Source organism: Manihot esculenta, chromosome 2 (assembly GCF_001659605.2).
Source record: "Manihot esculenta cultivar AM560-2 chromosome 2, M.esculenta_v8, whole genome shotgun sequence".
NCBI classification, from domain to species: Eukaryota; Viridiplantae; Streptophyta; class Magnoliopsida; order Malpighiales; family Euphorbiaceae; genus Manihot; species Manihot esculenta.
In genome coordinates, this window is record NC_035162.2 from 35,820,945 (window position 1) to 35,845,795 (window position 24,851).

The window sequence follows — 24,851 nt, forward strand, 5'->3', positions numbered from 1 at the left end:
ACACGAACTGAAATCTATGGGTGGTACTGAGGAAATGTAATACCCGGCTAGACCCCGGCATCGAAATTCCTGCTTTCCGGCAGAATCTCGGATGTCGGAACCCCCCAGAAGGGTAAAATCATGTTTTTATGAAATGTTTTTACATGTTTTATGGTGTAAACAAAGAAAGAATTTGAGTTTTTGAAAGAAAACCACCAAGGAGGAAAACCCAGGTTCGGCCACCGAACCCCATGTTCGGCTGCCGAACTTTGTGGACTTGCGGAAGCTCTTTTGGCCCTCGAAGGTGGTCTGGCCAGCCACCTATAAAAGGCCCCTTGACAGAAAATGGCGAGTTTTTCTCTCCATTTTCTGGCAAAGGTGAGATTTCGCCCTCCTTTGGTCGATTTTGCATTTTCCTTCAATCCTCTTAAGTTTTTAACAAGTTGTCACTTGGTTTTGAAGATTTTTGAGATTATTTTGAAGTTTTGAAGCTTGGAGACTCCGGAACCCGTTTTCCCCCAAACCTCCAAGTTGGGTCACGCACTCTCTCGATCTTCAAGAGGTAAGCGTCGATCCTCACTCCCTTTCTTGTTTTAAACAAGTTTTATGAAAGTTTTTGGGGTAGAAATGCATGTTGAGGATTGTTGTAGAATGATAGGGTTTGATGAGTTTTATGATGAATGTATGTTTTGAGGCATGTTTTATGTGATGTTTTGTTGGGGTTTAGGCTAGTTTGGGGACCCCTATATGTTTATTTTCATGTTTATGCATGTTGGGAGAGTTGTGTGTGAGGTTGGATTGGTTGGAAGGCAATTTGTGCATGAGAGACCCGAGTTCTCCCATTCTGGAAGAACTCAGGTTCGGTAGCCGAAGGGACTTTCGGCCGCCGAACCTGCCTTCGGAGGCATTTTGGCCGCCTAAACTCGCCCCCGAAAGTTTAGACTTTCGGCTTTGGAGGGGAGTTTCGACCGCCGAAGGTGTCGCCGAAGGTGGGTGAGTTTCGGATCTGGAGGCACTTTCGGCCGCCGAAGGTGCCGCCGAAGGTGCTTGACTTTCGGCTCTGGAGGGACTTTCGGCCGCCGAACCTGCCGCCGAAAGTGTCCTGTCCAGCCTTCTTTTGCATGATTTTCTATGCATGTTTGTGATGTTTTAGGGGGTTTTGGGGGATTGTTTAGAGTCATATTAGTATATGTTTGGTCCCTCATTTGAGTCCACCTGTGTAGGTTCAGACCTGAGGAACCGAGGACCCCAGCAGTGAGATAGCTGCTTTAGAGCCAGTCAGAGGTGAGTAGAATAGAACTATATTTTTAAATTAATGAAACTTTTAGCATGATCATGCATCATCAATGCCATGTTATGTAATAGGTTGTTTGCATTAGAATTCACAAATATGTTGCATTGCATTATATGATGTTGGTGTGGATGGACTTTGGATGACCCATTAGCCCTAAAAATGACATGCTATGTTATGAGATGGTTTGAGAGACCAGTGAGGTCCATTCTACGCCCCTGGTACTATGAAAGAGAAAGACCAGTGAGGCCCATCCGACGCCCCTGGCATAATTGGTATGATATGATATGCTATGCTAAGAGAAAGACTAGTGAGGCCTATTCGACGCCCCTAGCATGGTTAGATATGTAAATGGTTAATGGTGACAAATCCATCCTTGATGTGATATGGTTGTGATGTGATGCATTTCATGAATGCATATGTTTTAAATTTAATGCTTTATTATTATACTCACTGGGCTCTAGTAACTCACCCCTTTCCCTTAACCCCCATATTTGCAAGTTCGGAATAGGCCAGGAAGTCAGCACGAGTAAAAGTTCATGTATGTAATAGTTAGTGTGGATATGAAAAGTAATGTAATGTAATGTAATGGAACATGATGTAATAATGTATATTGAGGATTAGTATTGTACTTGACCCTAGAGTTTATGTTAATCCCTTGTACATGATATTGTCAATGAAATGTTTTAATGATGTCTAATGATCGAGAACTGATGAGCCAAGCTTGATATATATTATGTTGATCCACTAGAGCATTTGATGAGGGCTCTAGTTGGGATTTTATGTTATGGTTATAGTGCATGCACAGGTCAAGCTTGGAAAATGTAAAGTTTAAAATTTTTATACAATGTATGATCATGTATGGGATGTTAACAGGTTTACAGAATGTATGTCAGGCTTGCTACGGGTCTCGGCAGCCTTAAGCCGACCTGGATCCTAGCGTCGATAGCTGTTCGATTTTCGGGTCGTTACAGATTGGTATCAGAGCCTTAGGTTCATATGGTCGGACCTAGAGAGTGTCGGGCTCATAGAGGTTATAGAAGGGCAAGCACAATAGGAAAAATCATGTGCACTAGGATAGGATGTAGAGTCATGTCTTGATGATGATGTGAATGCCATGATTTTATGCATGAGCATTAATGATATGATATGTATGTGTGGGTTCATGTGTTTCCACATGAACCATATGGTGCTGATCTTTATGTGTATGTTATGTTGTTTTTCAGAATCAGTATGAGAGGCACTCGTCGATCTGCACGATTGACTGGAGTACCACCAGAGAATGAGGGCATGGATGCCTGTCCCCCTGCATTGCCAAGGACAATGTCATGCAGATCAAGTAGAAAGAGAGTGTCAAGGGACCCTAGAAGGTCTTTTGATGCTAGCAGAAGGAGAACAGATCAAGAAAGGAGGTCTTCAGATGTGATGGAGGCCATGGAAGAGGATCAGAGAAGGGATGGAAACTTGGATGTGGGCATGTCTGAGGAAGGTACAGGGGAGTCTCAGGAAGGCGCTCAGGCCTCGGGGTTTGGTTATCCACCCCAGTATCCACCCTTTCCACAGGGCCCAGGGTATCCGATGGGGGGCACATCGGATTACTCCAGCTTTAACCCCTACCCTACCTTCATGCCCTATCCACCTTTCCACCCACCATACCCACAGTATCCAATGTATCCACCCTCACCTTTCTATCCAGGCATAGCAAACCCTGTCTTGGGGAATGCTGCACCTCCTCCCCTACCTACAGAACCAGTAGCCCCAGTTGCCCAACCTCCTAGACCTAGCTCATCTGGGGGGAACAAGGTAAAGATGACTGACTACCTAAAGATGGATGCTCCCAAATACAAGTCAGGTGATGATCCCTTTGAGTACCTTAGAGTGGTGAAAATGATAACCGATGAGCTGGGGGCAGATGATAGTAGAGCCATTCAGATGGCAGGGTTCACTTTAAAGTGCAAGAAGGCACGAGAGTGGTTTAAGAACTATGTGGACCCAAGACTGGATAGCCTGTCCTGGAAAGAGTTTGCTAATGAGTTTGCTGGGTGGGCGTTTCCAGACAGTTCCAGAGAACTGAAGATTGTTGAGTTTGAGCAGCTAAGGCAGTCAGAGGACATGAGTGTAGAGGAGTACACCGATAAATTCCTGGAGCTTTTGCCATATGTGGGTCAGGCATATGACACGGATCTGAAGAAGGCTAGGAGGTATGTCATGAGACTTCACTCTAGATATTCCTCCTTGATTCAGTCAGTTGAGAGGGAAAGCTTCCACGCTATAGTGGATATGGCCCGAAAGATGGAGGCTAGTGCAATAATTAAGGGGTCAGTGAAACAGTCAGTGGCTCATTCTTTGGGTTCTAAGACCCCAGGCAGAGGAAAGTTGGGTCCCTCTTCTCAGAGTTTAGTAGCTTCAGGTAGTAAAAAGCGGGGCAGTACCACTAAAAAGCTAAAGAAGAATAAGTTCTGGAATAAGTTGAAGTCCGGTTTGGCATTAGGCGGTGGCTCGAGCTCGGGTTTAGACGGTGCAAAATGTTTGAGGTGTGGTAAGCTACACAAAGGAGTATGTCGATTTGGGACGACAGCCTGCTTCAGATGTGGGCAGGAGGGACACATGGCACGGGAGTGTCCTAGGGCACCTTTCATGGCACAGTCCTAGCAGACGGGTTCTGGTAGTGTAGCTCAGCCAGTAGCTCCAGCCACGATGCAGGGCAGTGGTAGAGGCAGAGGGAGAGGGGCAGCCTCTTCTTCAGCAGGTTCCCGGGGTGAAGGTTCATCAGCTCCAGCTCGGATCTTCACAATGACACAGCAGGAGGCGAACACATCCAACACTGTGGTGTTAGGTAATCTCATCATTGGGTGTTCAGATGTGTATGCTTTAATGGACCCTGGTGCATCTCATTCATTTGTTGCTTCGAGAGCAATTGAGAGGTTGGGTTTGATGGTCTCTAGGTTAGAGTGTCCCCTCTGGGTCAGTGGAACCAAGTGTGATCCATCAGTGGCAGAGTCAGTCTGCCGGTTTAGTCCAGTGTTTGTGGAGGATAGATGCCTTCTAGTCGACCTAGTGGTTTTAGATTTGACAGATTTTGATGTCATTATAGGGATGGATTGGCTATCTACCCATGGTGCTACCTTGGACTGCAGAGACAAGGTAGTCAGGTTCAGAGGTCAGGATAGGTCAAAGGTCGTCTTCAGAGGAGACAAGAGAAATACGCCTAGAGGTTTGATATCAGCCCCACAGGCTCGTAGGTTGCTTAGGAGGGGATGTCAGGGGTATTTGGCTCATGTGAGAGAGCTTAATAGTCAGGTTAGGGAGCTCGCCTCAGTGCCCATGGTGAGAGAATTTCAGGATGTCTTCCCAGACCAGCTTCTAGGACTACCACCTGATAGGGAGATAGAGTTTGAAATAGAATTGATGCTAGGAACCAGACCAATCTCTATCCCTCCCTACAGGATGGCACTAGCAGAGTTGAAAGAGTTGAAAGAGCAGTTTCAAGAGTTGGTAGATAAGGGCTTCATCCGACCGAGTACCTCACCTAGGGGTGCTCCAATACTGTTTCTAAAGAAGAAGGATGGATCCCTCAGACTTTGTATCGATTATAGGCAGTTGAACAAAGTCACTACCAAGAATAAGTATCCGTTGCCCAAGATCGATGATCTATTTGACCAGCTAGCTGGGGTGTAACAACCCGGAAACCGGACCGCTACCGGCGCTAGGATCCAGATCGGCTTAAGGCCGCCGGGACCCGTAGTAAGCCTAACATTCAACCTATAAACTTGTGATATCCCATACATGATCATATATTTTCATAAAAATTAAAACTTTTCATTTTCCAAGCTTGACCTGTGCATGCACTAAAAATCAAAATCATAAAATTCCCAATTAGAGTCCTCATCAAATACTCTAGTGGGTCAACATAACATACATCAAACTTGGCTCATTTTTCTCATAAGACATCATTAAAACATTTCATTAAAAGATCATGTATCAAAGGGACAACTCATACATAACTAGGGCAAAGCACAACTCTAACCATTACATATCCTTACAATATCTTACATTACATTATTCTCCAAATCAACGCATTACATTACTATTCATGTCCACACTAACTATTGCATACTTAGAGCTTTACTCTTGCTGAACTCCTGTTCTATCCCGAACCTGCACACTTGGGGGGTTAAGGGAAAGGGGTGAGCTACTAGAGCCCAGTGAGCAGAATAATAAAACATTTAAAACATATGATAGTATGGAATGCATCACATCACAATAAATCACATCAAGGATGGAATTGTCACCAATAGCCCTCTACAATCATTCCAATGTGCCAGGGGCGTAGAATGGGCCTCACTGGTCTTTCTCTTAACATAACATAGCATAACATTCCAATGTGCCAGGGGCGTAGAATGGGCCTCAACCTAGACTTTCTCTTAACATCGTGCCAGGGGCGTAGAATAGGCCTTGACTTGGACTTCCATACCGTATCATCATCATATCATATCATATGAGGACTAAAGGATCATCCAATATCCACCCACATCATCATCATATTATGCAATGCAACATATTCGTGGATTCTAATGCATACAACCTAACATATATATATATCATGGTATTCATGATGCATAAAACATGCTAAAAGCCTTCATTAATTTAAAGTATAGTTCTATTCTACTCACCTCTGGCTGACTCTGAAGCAGTTATCTCACTGCTGGGATCCTCAGTTCCTTGGGTCCAAACCTACATAAGAGGACTCAAATGAGGGACCAAACATGGACTAACATGACTCTAATCAACTCCCTAAAAACCCCTTAAAACACCATAAAACAATCATAGAAATCATGCAAAGGAAGGCTGAACAGAGCACCTTCAGCCGCAGGATCGACGGCCGAAGGTCCCTCTAAAGCCAAAAGTCAGGCAGGTTCGGCAGCACCTTCGGCGGCCGAAAGTGCCAGACAGAGACGAATCTCATGCATGTTCGGCGGCACTTTCGGCGGCCGAAACTCCCTTCCAGAGCCGAAAGTCCAACTTTCGGGGGCAGGGTTCGGCAGCCAAAAGCTTGCCTCCACAGGCAGGTTCGGTGGTCGAAAGTCCCTTCGGTGGCTGAACCTGAGTTCTTCCAAACGGCAGAACTCAGCTCCCTCACATGCACATTGCCTCCCAACTCATCAAACTCACATAAAACACTGCCAAAACATGCATACTCACATACATAAGCATATAGGGGTCCTAAACTAGCCTAAACCCCAACCAAAACACATCTAACATACACATTATCCATAAATACACATAATCCCTATTCAACAAACAACTAACCTAAACATGCATTTCTACCCCAAAAACTTTCATAAAACTTACAAGAAGAGTAGGATCTAAGCTTACCTCTTGAAAATCGAGAGGAGAAATGATCCTTAACTTAGAGGTAGGAGAAATCTAGCTCCTTGGGTCTCCAAGTTCCACAACTTGAAATCTTGCTTAATATCTTCAAAAATCAAGTAAACACTTGTTAAAACTTGAAAGATTTGAGGAAAATCATCGAAACCAACCATGGGAGGGCATGGACTCACCTCTGGCCGGAAATGGGGAAGAAAACTCACCCATTTTCATCCATGGGGCCTTTTATAGGTGGCTGGCCAAACCACCTTCGGAAGCCGAAGGTGACTCCAAAACACATGCAAGTTCGGCGGCCGAACATGAGGTTCGGCGGCTGAACTTGGATTTCCCTCTAAGGTTATATTCATTCAAAACTCAATTTCTTTCTTACTTAAAAACATAAAATACATGAAAACATTTTATAAAAACATGATTTTACCCTTCTAGAGGTTTCCAACACCCGAGATTCCACCGGATGGTAGGAATTTCGGTGCCGGGATCTAGCCGGGTATTACATTCTCCCCCCTTAAGATCATTCGTCCCCGAATGTTCCTCAAACATCTAAACACATAGCAAAACAACAATAAGCACATAAACACAACAAGGAACTAACCTTAAAAGAGATGGCGATATTGCTGGAGCATAGACTCCCGTGTCTCCCAAGTACATTCTTCTACGTTGTGGTGGTTCCAAAGGACTTTCACCATCGGGATTTCCTTGTTCCTCAACCTTCTAATCTGCGTGTCCAGGATCCGCACCGGCTGCTCAACATAAGTGAGATCTCCAAGGATCTCTACATTTGGCTCGCAAAGAACCTTGCCCGGATCTGACACGAACTTTCTTAACATGGAAACATGGAAAACCGAATGGATTCTCTCCATCGAATCAGGCAAGTCCAGCTTGTACGATACATTCCCGACCTTTTGTAGGACCTCAAAGGGACTGATTTACCGTGGAGCTAGCTTACTTTTCTTCCCAAAATGAACCACCCTTTTCATAGTAGACACCTTGAGTAATACCAGATCCCCCTCTTGAAACTCTAACTCCCTCCTGCGGACATCTGCATAACTCTTCTGCCGGCTCGCCGTAGTTCTGATTCTCTCTCTGATAATGGGTACCACCCTGCTGGTGATCTCTGTAACGACCCGTAAATCGGACTGCTACCGGCGCTAGGATCCAGATCGGCTTAAGGCCGCCGGAACCCGTAGCAAGCCTAACATACATCCTAAATACCTGTTGAATCCCATACATGATCAAACATAAACATAAACTGTAAAAAATTTTCATTTTCTTTCCAAGCTTAACCTGTGCATGCACAACTCATAAACATAGACCACACACTGGAGCCCTCATCAAATGCTCCAATGGGGTATCACAATATACATTAAGCTTGGATAACATAAAACATCATAAATCATTTTATAAATCATGTCTCAAGGGATCAACTCAACATACTAGGGTCAAGCACAACTCTAATCCTCAATACATCATATCATTACATCATAATACTATTCTTTACATTACATAACAATTTGTCATGTCCACAACTATTCTATTACATTAAACTTCCTCTACTCTTGCTGACCTCCTGAACTAGCCCGTACCTGCAAACCTGGGGGTTAAGGGAGAGGGGTGAGCTACTAGAGCCCAGTGAGCAGAATAGCAAAACATTATATTATAATTCATGCTTTCATGAAATGCATCACATCACAAACATATCACATCAAGGATGAACTTGTCACCAATAGCTCTCTACTCATTTCCAATAGTGCCAGGGGGGCGTAGAATGGGCCTCCCTGGTCTTTCTCTTACATAGACATACATAACATAACATTTCCAATAGTGCCAGGAGGCGTAGAATGGGCCTCCCTGGTCTTCCATACCATATCACATCATACCATAGTGGGGGCTAAAGGATCATTCAACATTCACCCACATCAACAACATAATATGCAATGCAACATATTCGTGATCTCTAATGCAAGCACCCTAATATATCTCATGGCATTCATGATTCATGGGTCATGCTAAAAATTTCATTAATTTACTTTAAAAACATAAGGAATTATTCCACTCACCTCTGGCTAGCTCAGACCAGACACTGAAGCAGCTGACTCACTGTTGAGGGCCTTGGGTCCGAACCTACACAGGTGGACTCAAATGAGGGACCAAACATACATGAACATGACTCTAAAATACTCCCCAAAAACCCCCCTAAAACACCTTAAAACAATCATCAAAATCATGTAAAAGAAGGCTGGACAGGGCACTTTCGGTGGCAGGTTCGGCGGCCGAAAGTCCCTCTAGAGCCGAAACTCAGTGACTTTCGGCGGCACCTTCGGCGGCCGAAAGTCCCCTCCAGAGACGAAACATGCATGTTCGGCGGCACCTTCGGCGGCCGAAACTGCCCTCCAGAGACGAAAGTCATCTTTCGGGGGCAGGCTTCGGCAGCCGAAAGCTGCCTCCACAAGCGGGTTCGGCGGCCGAAAGTCCCTTCGGCGGCCGAACCTGAGTTTCTCCAAAGTGGCAGAAACTCAGCTCCACATGCACAATCAAGCCTCAATCCAATCAAACATGCATAAACCTATTCTACAACATGCATACTCACATACATCAGCTCATAGGGGTCTCAAACTATCCTAAACCCCAAACAAAACACCTAAAACACATTCACACAATCCACATTGTACATAAACTCAAAAATCACCAAAACTCAATAAAATCCTACACATGCATTTCTACCCCATAAATCAACTTAAAACTTACTTAAAACATGCAAGGAGGGTCGGATCTAGGCTTACCTCTTGAAAACCGAGAGGAGAAGCGATCCAAACTCGAAGATGAGGAGAAATCCGCTCTAGATCTCCAAGTTCTCAAAACTCGTTCTTTTACTCAAAATCTTCAAACACCAAGTTAAAACTTGTGAAAAATCATAAAATCTAGAAGGAAGAAACTCAAAATCAGCAAGGGATGGCATAGGACTCACCTTGGCTGAAAATGGGGAGAAAAACTCGCCCGTTCGGACATGGGGACCCCTTTATAGTGGCTGGCCAGGCCACTTTCGGGGGCCTAACGTGCCTCCGCATGCATGCCATGTTCGGCGGCCGAACATAAGGTTCGGCGGCTGAACCTGGACTTCCCTCACTTATGCCTTCGGGGGCCTAAAGCACTCCCAAAGCGCATGTATGTTCGGCGGCCGAACCTGGGTCTTCCTCCAAGGCTAATTTCATGCAAAAACCCATTTAATCTCTTACTTAAAAACATGAAATACATAAAAACATTTCATAAAACATGATTTTACCCTTCTAGAGGTTTCTGACATCCGAGATTCCACCAGACGGTAGGAATTCCGATACTGGAGTCTAGCCGGGTATTACATTCTCCCCCCCTTAAAAACATTCGTCCCCGAATGTTCCTCAACTAGCACAACATAATATAGCATCAACATAACATACAGCAAAAGCACACATACTAACCTCAAAACAGATGGGGATATTGCTGGAGCATAGACTCCCGTGTCTCCCAGGTGCATTCTTCGATGTTGTGGTGGTTCCAAAGGACTTTCACAATCGGGATTTCCTTGTTCCTCAACTTTCTGATCTGGGTGTCTAAGATCTGTACTGGCTGCTCCACATAGGTGAGATCCTCAAGAATCTCTACATCAGGCTCACTAAGAACCTTTCTCGGATCTGACACGAACTTTCGTAGCATGGAAACATAGAAAACTGGATGGATTCTCTCCATCGAAGCAGGCAAGTCTAGCTTGTACGATACATTCCCGACCCTCTGAAGGACCTCAAAAGGACCGATATACTGTGGAGCTAACTTACCCTTCTTCCCAAAGCGAACCACCCCCTTCATAGGAGACACCTTGAGCAAAACCAAATCCCCTTCCTAAAACTCTAGCTGCCTTCTGCGGACATCTGCATAACTCTTCTGCCGGCTAGCAGCAGTTCTGATCTTTTCTCTGATTATGGGCACTACCCTGCTGGTAATCTCTACTAGCTCTGGGCCCGCAAGAGCCCTTTCTCCCACTTCTTCCCAGCAGATAGGTGACCTGCACTTCCTCCCATACAAGGCTTCATAAGCAGCCATCCCTATGCTAGCATGATAGCTGTTATTGTAGGCAAACTCCACCAAGGGTAGATGTTGCCTCCAAGAACCGCCAAAATCTAGCACATACATTCTGAGCATATCTTTTATTCTCTGGATGGTTCTCTCTGACTGTCCATCAGTCTGTGGGTGGAAAGCAGTACTAAAATCTAACCTGGTACCTATAGCGTTCTGCAGACTCCGCCAAAACCTGGAGGTGAACTGGGGCCCTCTATCAGACACTATTGAAACAGGAACTCCATGCAACCTGACAATCTCATCAACATACACCTGCGCCAACTTATCCACAGAATAGCCACTCCTGACAGGAATGAAGTGAGCAGATTTGGTGAGTCTGTCCACAATCACCTATATGGAGTCCAATCTGTTGGACGTTGCCGGTAATCCCACCACGAAATCCATGGCTATGTTCTCCCATTTCCACTCTGGAATCGGTAGTGGGTTAAGCATCCCAGCCGGCTTCTGGTGTTCCAACTTCACCCTCTAACACACATCGCAGGCTGACATGAACAGTGCCACATCTTTCTTCATAGCTGGCCACCAATATACTCTCCTCAGATCCTGATACATTTTGGTGGCTCTGGGGTGAATGCTATATCTGGCATTATGGGCTTCTCCCATAATGTCTCCCTTCAGACTGATATCATCTGGCACACATAATCTGTTCCCGTAGCAGAGGATCCCCTTATCATCAAATCTGAATTCATCACTCTTGCCTGACTGAACAGTCCTGGCAATCTTGACCAACTCTGGGTCCTAATGTTGTTTCTGAGCCACCTGCTCCAGAAACACGGGTGACACTCTCATCTGGGCTATCAAAGCACCTGTGCCAGACAACTCTAATTGCAACCCTTCATTCATAAGCCTATGAAATTCCCTCACCACTGGCCTTCTCTCTGCTGAAATGTGGGATAGACTGCCAAGTGATTTCCGGCTTAGGGCGTCTGCCACAACATTCGCCTTACCTAGATGGTACTGAATTTTGCAATCATAGTCACTCAACAGTTCTACCCATCTCCTCTGCCTCAAATTCAGTTCTCTCTGACTCAGGATGTACTGCAGGCTCTTATGATCTGTGAAGATCTCACACTTAACCCCATAAAGGTAATACCTCCATATCTTGAGTGCAAAGATAACCGCTGCCATCTCTAGGTCATGTGTGGGGTAATTTAACTCATGCTTCTTCAGCTGCCTAGAAGCATAAGCAATCACCCTATCATTCTACATTAACACACAACCCAGTCCCACACGGGACGCATCACAATACACTGAGAAGTCCTCATCACTACTGGGCAGAGCTAACACCGTGCTGAAGTTAACCTCTTCTTCAGTTCCTCAAAGCTCTCTTCACACTAGTCGGTCCACACGAATCTCTGGTTCTTCTTAGTCAGCTTGGTCATAGGAGCGGCAATTTTTGAGAAGTCCTGAACGAACCTCCTGTAGTAACCTGCCAAACCCAGAAAGCTCTTGATCTCGGTCACAGTAGTGGGTCTAGGCCAGTTAGCTACAACCTCAACCTTCTTGGGGTCTACCTCAATACCTTGTTCTGACACAACGTGCCCTAAGAATAAAATGCTCCTAAGCCAAAATTCACACTTGGAGAACTTGGCATACAAGCCATGATCCCTCAAGGTCTGCAATACTGTCCTCAGGTGATGGGCATGCTCCTCTGCATTTCTGGAATACACTAAGATATCATCTATGAAGACAATAACAAAGTGATCCAAGTACTGACTGAAAACTCTGTTCATGAGATCCATAATGCTGCAGGGGCATTGGTTAACCCGAATGGCATCAAAAGGAACTCATAGTGCCCATACCTGGTCCTGAACGCCGTCTTCGGCACATCCTCTTCCCTTATCCTCAGCTGGTGGTACCCTGATCTCATATCTATCTTGGAGAAACAACCGGCCCCAACTAGCTGGTCAAATAGATCGTCGATTCTGGGCAACGGGTACTTATTCTTGGTAGTGACCTTGTTCAACTGCCTGTAGTTGATACAAAGTCTGAGGGATCCATCCTTCTTTCTCACAAAAGCACTGGAGCACCCTAAGGTGAGGTACTCGGTCGGATGAAACCCTTGTCTACCAACTCTTGCAACTGCTCCTTCAACTCTTTCAACTCAGCTGGTGCCATCCTGTAGGGAGGGATAGAGATCGGTCTGGTTCCAGGCATCAATTCTATCTCGAACTCTATCTCCCTAGCAGGTGGTAAACCTGGCAGCTCGTCTGGAAAAACATCTAAAAACTCTCTAACCACAGGCACTGAGGCGGGCTCTCTGACATAACTGTCCAGCTCTCTCACATGAGCTAAAAATCCCTGACATCCCCTCCTAAGCAACCTACGAGCCTGAAGAGCTGAGATCGGACCTCTAGGTGTACCCCTCTTGTCTCCTCTGAAGACGACCTCTGACCCATCCTGACCTCTGAATCTGACTACCTTGTCCCTGTAGTCCAAGGTAGCACCATGGGTAGATAACCAGTCCATCCCTAGAATGACGTCAAAATCTGTCAAGTCTAGAACCACTAGGTCGGCGGACAGGCATCTTCCCTCAATAAAAACTGGACTACACTGGCAGACTGCCTCTGCCACTGACGGGTCACACTTGGGTCCACTGACCCATAGGGGACACTCTAACCCAGAGACCATCAATCCTACCCTCTCGACGGCTCTCGGAGCAATAAATGAATGAGATGCACCAGGATCCATCAAGGCATAAACATCTGAACAACTAATGATGAGATTACCTGACACCACGGTGTTGGATGTATTAGCCTCCTGCTGAGTCATGGTGAAGATCCGTGCTGGAGCTGATGGACCTTCACCTCTGAAACCTACTGAAGAAGAGGCTGCCCCTCTCCCTCTGCCCCTACCACTAGCCTGTGTCGCTGCTGGAGCTACTGGCTGAGCTATACTACCAGAAGCTGTTTGCTGGGGCTGTGTCCCAAAAGCTGCTCTAGGACAATCTCTTGACATATGCCCCTCTTGCCCACATCTGTAGCAGGCTGTCGTCCCAGCCCGGCAGATCCCTTTGTGTAGCTTACCACACTTCACACATGTAGCACTGTCTGCCCCTGAGCTTGAGCCACTTTCTAGTCCCAGACCTGACTTGATCTTGTTCCAGAACTTGTTCTTCTTGGACTTTTTGGTGGTACTGCCCCACCTCTTACTGCCTGAAGCTGCTGAACCCACAGAAGAGGGGTCTATCTTTCCCCCACCTGGGGTCTTGGAACCAGAAGGCTGTGCCACTGACTGTCTAACCTTCCCATCAATGATTGCACTAGCCTCCATTCTCCGAGCCATATCCACTATGGCATTGAAACTCTCCCTCTCTGCTGACTGTATCAAAGAGGAATACCTGGAGTGAAGCCTCATGATATACCTCCTAGACTTCTTCTGTTCTGTATCCAGATTCTGCCCAGCAAATGGCAACAACTCCAAGAATCTGTCTGTGTACTCATCTACACTCATCTCATTAGTCTGTCTCAATTGTTCAAATTCAACCATCTTCTGTTCCCTGGAGCTTTCAGGGAAAGCCCATCCTGCAAACTCATTTGAAAATTCCTCCCAGGACATACTGTCCACCCTCGGGTTCACATAGTTTTTAAACCAGTCACGGGCCTTTTTGCACTTCAATGTAAACCCAGCCATCTGAATGGCTCTGCTATCATCAGCCCCTATCTCATCTGTGATCATTTTGACCCTCCCAAGGTACTCAAATGGGTCATCACCTGTTTCATATTGAGGAGCACCCAGCTTCATATAGTCGGTCATCTTGACCTTGCTCCCTCCAGATGAGGTAGGTTTAGGTACTTGGGTTTCTGGGACAGTAGGTTCTGGTGGTGGTGAAGGAGGTGCGACATTCCCTGGGGTAGGGTTTGTTGTACCTGGAAAGTAAGATGGGGGAGGGTACATAGGGTACTGAGAGTATGGTGGATAGAAAGGTGGGTATGGCATGTGGGAAGAATAAGGGTTAAAGCTGGGGTAATCCGATGTACCTCCCATCGAATACCCTAGATGCTGAGAAAAGGGTGGGTATTGGGGTGGCTGAACAAACCCCGAGGCCTGAGTGCCTCCCTGTGACTCTCCCATGCCCTCTTCTGACATGCTCATTCCAAGACTGCCATCCCTCCTCTGATCCACATTCATATCATCCCCCACATCCTCTGACATACCTCCCTGCACTGTTCCCCTCACTGATCTGCTTATGCCCAAATCCAAAGACCTTCTAGGGTCTCTTAGTGCTCTTTCTCTGCTGGACCTACTGGACATTGCCCTAGGCAATGCTGGAGGATGGGCATCAGTGCCCTCGTCCTAAGGTGGTACTCCAGTCAATCATGCAGATCGACGAGTTTCTCTCATCCTATCTTCTGAAAAACAACACATAACACATAGAATCATTAGCATCACATGGTTCATGTGGAAACACATGAACCTGCATCACATACATAGCATACATCTCATAGCATTTATGCACATGCATATCATCATGGCATATCACATCATCATTCAAGACAGGACTCTACATCCTATCCTAGTGGACATGATCCTTCCTATTGTGCTTGACCTTCTAGAACATCTATGAGCCCGACACTCTAGGTCCGACCATATGAACCTAGGGCTCTGATACCACTCTGTAACGACCTAAAAATCGAACCGCTACCGGCGCTAGGATCCAGATCGGCTTAAGGCCGCCAGGACCCGTAGCAAGCCTAACATACATCCTAAATACCTGTTGAATCCCATACATGATCAAACATAAACATAAACTGTAAAAAATTTTCATTTCCTTTCCAAGCTTAACCTGTGCATGCACAACTCATAAACATAGACCACACACTGGAGCCCTCATCAAATGCTCCAATGGGGTATCACAATATACATTAAGCTTGGATAACATAAAACATCATAAATCATTTTATAAATCATGTCTCAAGGGATCAACTCAACATACTAGGGTCAAGCACAACTCTAATCCTCAATACATCATATCATTACATCATAATACTATTCATTACATTACATAACAATTTGTCATGTCCACAACTATTCTATTACATTAAACTTCCTCTACTCCTGCTGACCTCCTGAACTAGCCTGTACCTGCAAACCTGGGGGTTAAAGGAGAGGGGTGAGCTACTAGAGCCTAGTGAGCAGAATAGCAAAACATTATATTATAATTCATGCTTTCATGAAATGCATCACATCACAAACATATCACATCAAGGATGAACTTGTCACCAATAGCCCTCTACTCATTTCCAATAGTGCCAGGGGGGCGTAGAATGGGCCTCCCTAGTCTTTCTCTTACATAGACATACATAACATAACATTTCCAATAGTGCCAGGGGGGCGTAGAATGGGCCTCCCTGGTCTTCCATACCATATCACATCATACCATAGTGGGGGCTAAAGGATCATTCAACATTCACCCACATCAACAACATAATATGCAATGCAACATATTCGTGATCTCTAATGCAAGCACCCTAATATATCTCATGGCATTCATGATGCATGGGTCATGCTAAAACTTTCATTAATTTACTTTAAAAACATAAGGAATTATTTCACTCACCTCTGGCTAGCTCTGACCAGACACTGAAGCAGCTGACTCACTGCTGGGGGCCTCGGTTCCTCGGGTCCGAACCTACACAGGTGGACTCAAATGAGGGACCAAACATACATGAACATGACTCTAAAATACTCCCCAAAAACCCCCTAAAACACCTTAAAACAATCATAGAAATCATGCAAAAGAGGGCTGGACAGGGCACTTTCGGCGGCAGGTTCGGCGGCCGAAAGTCCCTTCAGAGCCGAAACTCAGTGACTTTCGGCGGCACCTTCGGCGGCCGAAAGTCCCCTCCAGAGACGAAAGTCATCTTTCGGGGGCAGGTTTCGGCAGCCGAAAGCTGCCTCCACAAGCGGGTTCGGCGGCCGAACCTGAGTTTCTCCAAAGTGGCAGAAACTCAGCTCCACATGCACAATCAAGCCTCAATCCAATCAAACATGCATAAACCTATTCTACAACATGCATACTCACATACATCAGCTCATAGGGGTCTCAAACTATCCTAAACCCCAAACAAAACACCTAAAACACATTCACACAATCCACATTGTACATAAACTCAAAAATCACCAAAACTCAATAAAATCCTATACATGCATTTCTACCCCATAAATCAACTTAAAACTTACTTAAAACATGCAAGGAGGGTCGGATCTAGGCTTACCTCTTGAAAACCTAGAGGAGAAGCGATCCAAACTCGAAGATGAGGAGAAATCCGCTCTAGATCTCCAAGTTCTCAAAACTCGTTCTTTTACTCAAAATCTTCAAACACCAAGTTAAAACTTGTGAGAAATCATAAAATCTAGAAGGAAGAAACTCAAAATCGGCAAGGGACGGCGGAGGACTCACCTTGGCCGAAAATGGGGAGAAAAACTCGCCCGTTCGGACATGGGGACCCCTTTATAGTGGCTGGCCAGGCCACTTTCGGGGGCCTAACGTGCCTCCGCATGCATGCCATGTTCGGCGGCCGAACATGGACTTCCCTCACTTATGCCTTTGGGGGCCTAAAGCACTCCCGAAGCGCATGCATGTTCGGCGGCCGAACCTGGGTCTTCCTCCAAGGCTAATTTCATGCAAAAACTCATTTAATCTCTTACTTAAAAACATGAAATACATAAAAACATTTCATAAAATATGATTTTACCCTTCTAGAGGTTTCCGACATCCGAGATTCCACCGGACGGTAGGAATTCCGATACCGGAGTCTAGCCGGGTATTACAATCTCTACTAGCTCTGGGCCTGCCAAGGCCCTCTCTCCCACTTCTTCCCAACAAACAGGTGACCTGCACTTTCTCCCATACAAAGCTTCATATGGAGCCATCCCTATGCTAGCATGATAGCTGTTATTGTAGGCAAACTCCACCAAAGGTAGATGCTGCCTCCAAGAACCTCCAAAATCTAGCACGCATATTCTAAACATATCTTCAGTTGTCTGGATGGTCCTCTCTGACTGTCCATCAGTCTGTGGCTGGAAGGCAGTACTAAAATCTAATCTGGTACCCATAGCACTCTGCAGACTCCGCCAAAACCTGGAGGTGAACTGGGGTCCCCTATCTGACATTATAGATACTGGAGCCCCATGCAGCCTTACTACCTCATCAACAAAAACCTGAGCCAACTTGTCCACAGAATAGCCACTCCTGACAGGGATGAAGTGAGCAGATTTGGTGAGTCTGTCCACAATCACCCATATGGAGTCTAACCTGTTGTACGTCGCCGGTAACCCCACCACAAAATCCATAGCTATGTTCTCCCATTTCCACTCTGGAATCGGTAGTGGGTTAAGAATTCCAGCCGGCTTCTGATGTTCCAGCTTCACCCTCTGACATACCTCACAAGCGGACATGAACTGTGCCACCTCTCTCTTCATAGCTGGCCATCAATAAACTCTCTTCAGATCCTGATACATTTTGGTGGCTCCTGGGTGAACACTGTACCTCGCATTATGGGCTTCTCTCATAATGTCTCCTTTCAACCCAATGTCATCTGGTACACATAATATGTTCCTATAGCGGAGGATTCCTTTGCTGTCAAACTTGAATTCATCATTCTTGCCTGACTGGACAGTCCTGGCAATCTTCACTAGCTTGGGGTCCTCATGCTATTTCTGAGCCACCTGCTCCAAAAACACAGGTGAAACCCTCATCTGGGCTACTAAAGCACCTGTACCAGACAACTCCATCTGCAACCCCTCATTAACAAGCTTGTAGAACTCTCTCAACATCGGTCTTCTCTCTGCCGTGATGTGGGATAAACTGCTAAGTGATTTCCGACTTAGGGCATCTGCCACAACATTTGCCTTACCCGGATGATACTGGATCTTACAATCATAGTCACTAAGCAATTCTACCCATCTTCTCTGCCTCAGATTCAACTCCCTCTAACTTAAGATGTATTGCAAACTCTTATGATCTGTAAAGATCTCACACTTCACCTCATACAGGTAATGCCTCCATATCTTAAGTGCAAAGATCACTGTTGCCATCTCTAGGTCATGTGTAGGATAATTCAACTCATGCTTCTTCAGCTGCCTAGAAGCATAAGCAATTACCCTATCATTCTGCATCAGCACACAACCTAGTCCCACTCGGGACGCATCACAAAATACTGTGAAGTCCTCATCACTGGTCGGCAGAGCTAACACCGGTGCTGACGTCAATCTCCTCTTCAGCTCTTCAAAGCTCTCTTCACAATGATCAGACCACACAAACCTCTGGTTCTTCTTGGTCAATCTGGTCATAGGAGCGGCAATCTTGGAGAAATCCTAGACAAATCTCCTGTAGTAACCTGCCAAACCCAGAAAACTCTTGATCTCGGTCACTGAAGTGGGTCTAGGCCAATTAGCTACAGCCTCTACTTTCTTGAGGTCTACTTCAATTCCTTGTTCTGACACAACATGCCCCAAGAATGAAATGCTCCTCAGCCAGAATTCATATTTAGAGAACTTGGCATACAAGCCATGCTCCCTCAGGGTCTGCAAAACTATCCTCAGATGCTGGGCATGCTCCTTTGCATTTCTGGAATATACTAGGATATCATCAATGAAGACAATAATGAAGTGATCCAGATACTGACTGAAAACTCTGTTCATGAGATCCATGAATGCTGCAGGGGTATTGGTTAGCCCAAACGGCATTACAAGGAACTCATAATGCCCATATCTGGTCTTGAAAGCTGTCTTCGGTACATCTTCCTCTCTAATCCTTAACTGGTGGTACCTCGATCTCAGATCTATCTTGGAGAAACAACCGGCCCCAGCTAGCTGGTCAAATAGATCATCGATTCTAGGCAACGGATACTTGTTCTTGGTAGTGACTTTGTTCAACTGCCAGTAGTCGATACAAAGTCTGAGGGATCCATCCTTCTTTCTCACAAACAGCACAGGAGCACCCCAAGGTGAGGTACTCGGTCGGATGAAACCCTTATCTACCAGCTCTTGTAACTACTCCTTCAACTCTTTCAGTTTTGCTGGTGCCATCCTGTAGGGAGGGATAGAGATCGGTCTGGTTCCAGGCATCAATTCTATTTCAAACTCTATCTCCCTAGCAGGTGGTAGTCCTGGAAGCTCCTCTGGGAAAACATCCTGAAATTCTCTGACAACTGGCACTGAGGCTGGCTCCCTGACCTGACTATCTAGCTCTCTCACATGAGCTAAATACCCCTGACATCCCCTCCTAAGCAACCTACGAGCCTGTAGGGCTGATATCAGACCTCTAGGCGTACCCCTCTTGTCTCCTCTGAAGACGACCTCTGACCCATCCTGACCTCTGAACCTGACTACCTTGTCTCTGCAGTCCAAGGTAGCACCATGGGTAGATAGCCAATCCATCCCTAGAATGACGTTAAAATCTGTCAACTCTAGAACCACAAGGTCGGCTGGAAGGCATCTATCCTCAATAAACACTGGACAAAAATGACAGACTAATTCTGTCACTGATGGATCACACTTGGGTCCATTGACCTAGAGGGGACACTCTAACCCAGAGACCATCAAACCCAACCTCTCAACTGCTCTCGGGGCAACAAAAGAATGAGATGCACCAGGGTCCATTAATGCATACACATCTGAACAACCAATGATGAGATTACCTGACACCACGGTGTTGGATGTGTTTGCCTTCTGCTGTGTCATGGTGAAGATCCTGGCTGGAGCTGACGGACCTTCACCTCGGGAACCTGCTGAAGAAGAGGCTGCCTCTCTCCCTCTGCCTCTGCCACTACCCTGAGTCATGGCTGGAGCTGCTGGCTGTGCCATGCTACCCGAAGCTGTCTACTGGGACTGTGCCATAAAAGGTGCTCTAGGACACTCCCGAGCCATGTGTCCTTCCTGTCCACATCTGAAACATGCATTTGTCCCCGCCCGACACACTCCCTTGTGTGGCTTACCACACCTTAAACACTCTGTACCATCTAAGCCTGAGCTCGAGCCACCGCCAAATCCCAGACTGGACTTCAACTTATTCCAGAACTTGTTCTTCTTAGTCTTGGCCTTGTCCCACTTCTTACTACCTGAAGCGGCTGCACCCTGAAACGAAGGATCTGACTTTCCTCTACTTGGGGTCTTAGAACTTGAAGACTGGGCCACTGACTGTTTCACTGACCCCTCAATTATAGCACTGGCCTCCATCTTCCGGGCCATATCCACCACAGTGTGGAAGCTTTCCCTCTCAACTAACTGAATCAAGGAGGAATATCTAGAGTGCAGTCTCATGACATACCTCCTAGCCTTCTTCGAATCTGTGTCAAGAGCTTGCTGCAAATGGCAACAGCTCTAAGAACTTATCTGTGTACTCCTCCACACTCATCTCCTCTGTCTGCCTCAGCTGCTCGAACTCAATCATCTTCAGTTCCCTGGAACTGTCTGGAAATGCCCACCCAACAAACTCATTGGTAAACTCTTCCCATGACAGGCTATCCAGTCTTGGGTCCACATAGCACTTGAACCATTCTCGTGCCTTCTTGCACTTTAAAGTAAACCCTGCCATTTGAATGGCGCTGCTATCATCTGCCCCTAGCTCATCAGTTATTATCTTCACTACTCTTAAGTACTCAAAGGGATCATCCCCTGACTTGTATTTGGGAGCATCCAGCTTCAGGTAGTCAGTCATCTTTACCTTGCTCCCACCAGATGAGCTAGGTCTAGGAGGTTGAGCAACTGGGGCTACTGGTTCTGTAGGTGGGGGAGGAGGTGCAGCATTCCCCGAGATAGGGTTTGCTATGCTAGGGCAGAAAGGTGAGGGTGGATAAGCTGGGTACTGTGGGTAAGGTGGGTAGAAAGGTGGATAAGGCATGTAGGTAGGGTAGGGGTTAAAACTGGAGTAATCTGATGTGCCCCCCATCGGATACCCTGAGCCCTGTGGAAAGGTGGATCATATACTTTTCTTTCTATCTTCTTTTAGATTTCAAATTGCCTTACTTACTTTTCAATTTATGCAGATATAGCTGGGTCAGAAAGCAGATTTGCTTAGATGGTGCGTGCTGTTCGTAAAGGCAAAACTGTTGTCTGGGCAACCGGTCCTTCTGTTAAGCGTTCTCGTCAAGAAGAAGTGGTCATACTTCCTTCTCCTCCTCAACTTACAGTAGAAGAGTCAGCTCCCTCAAAGCCTGAATCTTTCGCCATAGGTATTTTTGGACAAATCTTTTGAGAAAAAAAAAAAACACTTGGACAAATCTAAGTTGGACAAATCTAAGGTAAACTAGTCAAAAAGTAAAATACTTTTAAAAAGAGTTTGACTACCACTTCAGCGAAGCCATTATTTATCGCTGAAAATATAAAAATGTCTTTATTACCCTTTTTAAAATTAGAACCATTAAAAAGTTAGGATTTCATCTATTTTTTCTCATCTATTAAAATTTAGAAAACACTCAAGTTCTTAGTAACTTTTGTCCAAATTATAACATTCAACTATTTTTTATCACTTTTATCCTTCTATTTATTAAAATATTTCAGTATTTGATAATTTCAAAACTTTCTTAAATCACTTTTTCATTCAAATTTTACAAAAAAAAATTTATATTTTTAATCATTTTTAAGTGGTATTTAGTAAGTTTAAGTAGGTTATAAATTTTTATAAAAAGTATTTTAGAAAATTTGACCATCCATTAACTTTAAATTTATATCTACAATAAATAGAATGAATGTGATTTTGTGTGAATTAAATATAAAGGACTTTAAAGAATCAATTTTAAAAATATAAGGATTAATCCATTAATTATACTAAAATTTAGGAATTAAAATATTTTTTTTGAGATGAAATGTTCATCACATTTGTCGGAATTTAAGTGGTCATAATGATATTTTAAGTATTTAAAATATTTATTATCCGTTTAATTTATTGACTAATAAAATTATAAATAGAAAAATATTTAATTTAGAAGAATTAATTATAAAAAAATTTAATTGTTTGATTTTAAAAATACAGAGATTGATCCGTTAATTATATTAAAATTTAGGGACTAAAACATATTATCATAATAATTTCTTTACATCTAAATTAAAATTTTATGTTAATAATTTTTTGTTCTTTTTTATTTTATCTTCTGCTCAAAATAAGAAAAAATGCATGTCTCTTTTTTTTTTACTACTATTTCAAAATAATTTAAATTTTTTTATTTTAATTTAAATGTAAAATTTTAATTATGAAATTAATTTTTTGATAATATTATTTTTAAAAATAAAAAATTTTTACAATTTTATTCTTTAAATATTATCATTATTTACCAATTAATCTTATATTTTTCTAAACTCATTAAAACATTCCTTATTTTTGTTGGATTAATAATTTAATACTTTCATTTAATTTCAATTTACTTTCCATTAAAAAATTTGGTCAAATAATAGAGAAAAGTTGAAAACCTAAAATTGTCTTCTCTCACAAACTCTCAGCAATTTTTCTCCATTTCCTTAAAGTTCCAAATTATAAAAAATTAACTAATACATCATATACTAATCTTCTAAATATATTTATGTTTTTAAGTTAAATAATTAAATTTAATAAAAACGTCTCGCCATCTTTTAGTCAATATTTTAAATTAATATTTTAATATAATTATAAAAAAATTTTAATTTTACCAATTTGAGCGATTATTACTCTAAATTTTTTTTAATAAATATTCAAAATTAGTTTTAATTTTTTTAAGTTTAACTAACACAATACATACCATTTCTGCAATTGTACACACTTATAAAATCTATATTATAAAATTAAAATAACAATCAATTTAATTTATCAAAAATAGCTATTTTTAGTTTAATTTATGACTTATTTTTTTCTAATAAACTCAGTAATTTTGAGTTAATCAAATTTATATTAACCTTTTAACTATCATATTAAAATTAAAGAAATTAATTTTGAGTATATTTATAAAGAAAAATTTAGAATATAATTATTAAAATTAAAAAGTTTAGATTTTATTTTATGTACAATTATTTTTTTTTAATTATACTAAATTATTAGTTTATGGTGCTAATTAATATGATGATCTATTATTTTCATTAAATTTAGAAATATGATATATATAAATTTAAGTAGGAATATATGTATTAAAACACGAATGGATTAAAATTATTTGCTATTATCTCTTATTGATAAATGTAATTAATTCAATAGTCATAAATTCAAAAGAAAAAAAAAAGAAAAGAAGAAAAGGAAAAAAAAAAAAAGTTAGGAGTCCATTATCATAAAAGAAAAGAAGAAAGGTCACGGCAAATGGAGAGGTCTATGGGCTCCACAAATAAATAATCAATCGATTTTAATTATATATATATATATCCACTTGTTTAGCCACATTGATTATTTATTTGTCTTTATAGGAATTTTTTTATGGTTGGATCATGGGGTTTCGTTTTCAATAATAATTTTTTATTTTGCCATTGTGACTTAATTCATAGATCAAAACTTGTTTTATCAATATTGATTAAAAAAAATTGAGTAATGGAGAATTGTATGTTCCATCAAGTGATCAAAGAAATGTTTGTTTGTGTCATTTGGTAAAGACAAGCACTGTTGAATTTGTGCATTGAATGAGTGATGTAGAAATAATCCAATTGAGTATGCTAAAATATTATTACATTGTTAAATTAAATTATTGTATTAAAACTCTGAAGAATAATACTATGGTCAAAAGTTGATGTGGTGTATTGTTAATTTTTTTTAGAGAATTCTAATTTGTAAATGACAGATAAATAACAATGCTTCTCTTTTAAGATTCTTAAGTTTAGAAGAATTAAAGCATTCATTATTCACTTTAAGTTTCTGTTTTTCTTTTATGATGTTGTATTACATTCAGATGAATAAAAAATGACAGTATTTAAACAAAATATATTTGCTATTTTTATTTAATTTAACTCTTTATTTTTTGTTAATTAATTTTTTGTTTTAACTTTATATAAATTAAATATATTAAGAATCTCTTGAAAAATTTCTTACCAAATATACCAAAAGTTATATAATATTTTTTTATTACATTTATTATATTTATTTTAAATTTTTAAAAATAATATATATTAAACTAACAATTCAAAGTGA

At 42.8% G+C, this 24,851-nt stretch overlaps 1 protein-coding gene across 3 annotated transcripts in view; it reads right to left on the minus strand.

Annotated features, from left to right (window-relative positions):
* LOC110609174 overlaps positions 1–24,851 on the minus strand; it is a 105,442-nt gene that overhangs the window by 76,736 nt on the left and 3,855 nt on the right. The gene's annotated exons all lie outside the window — the stretch shown is intronic.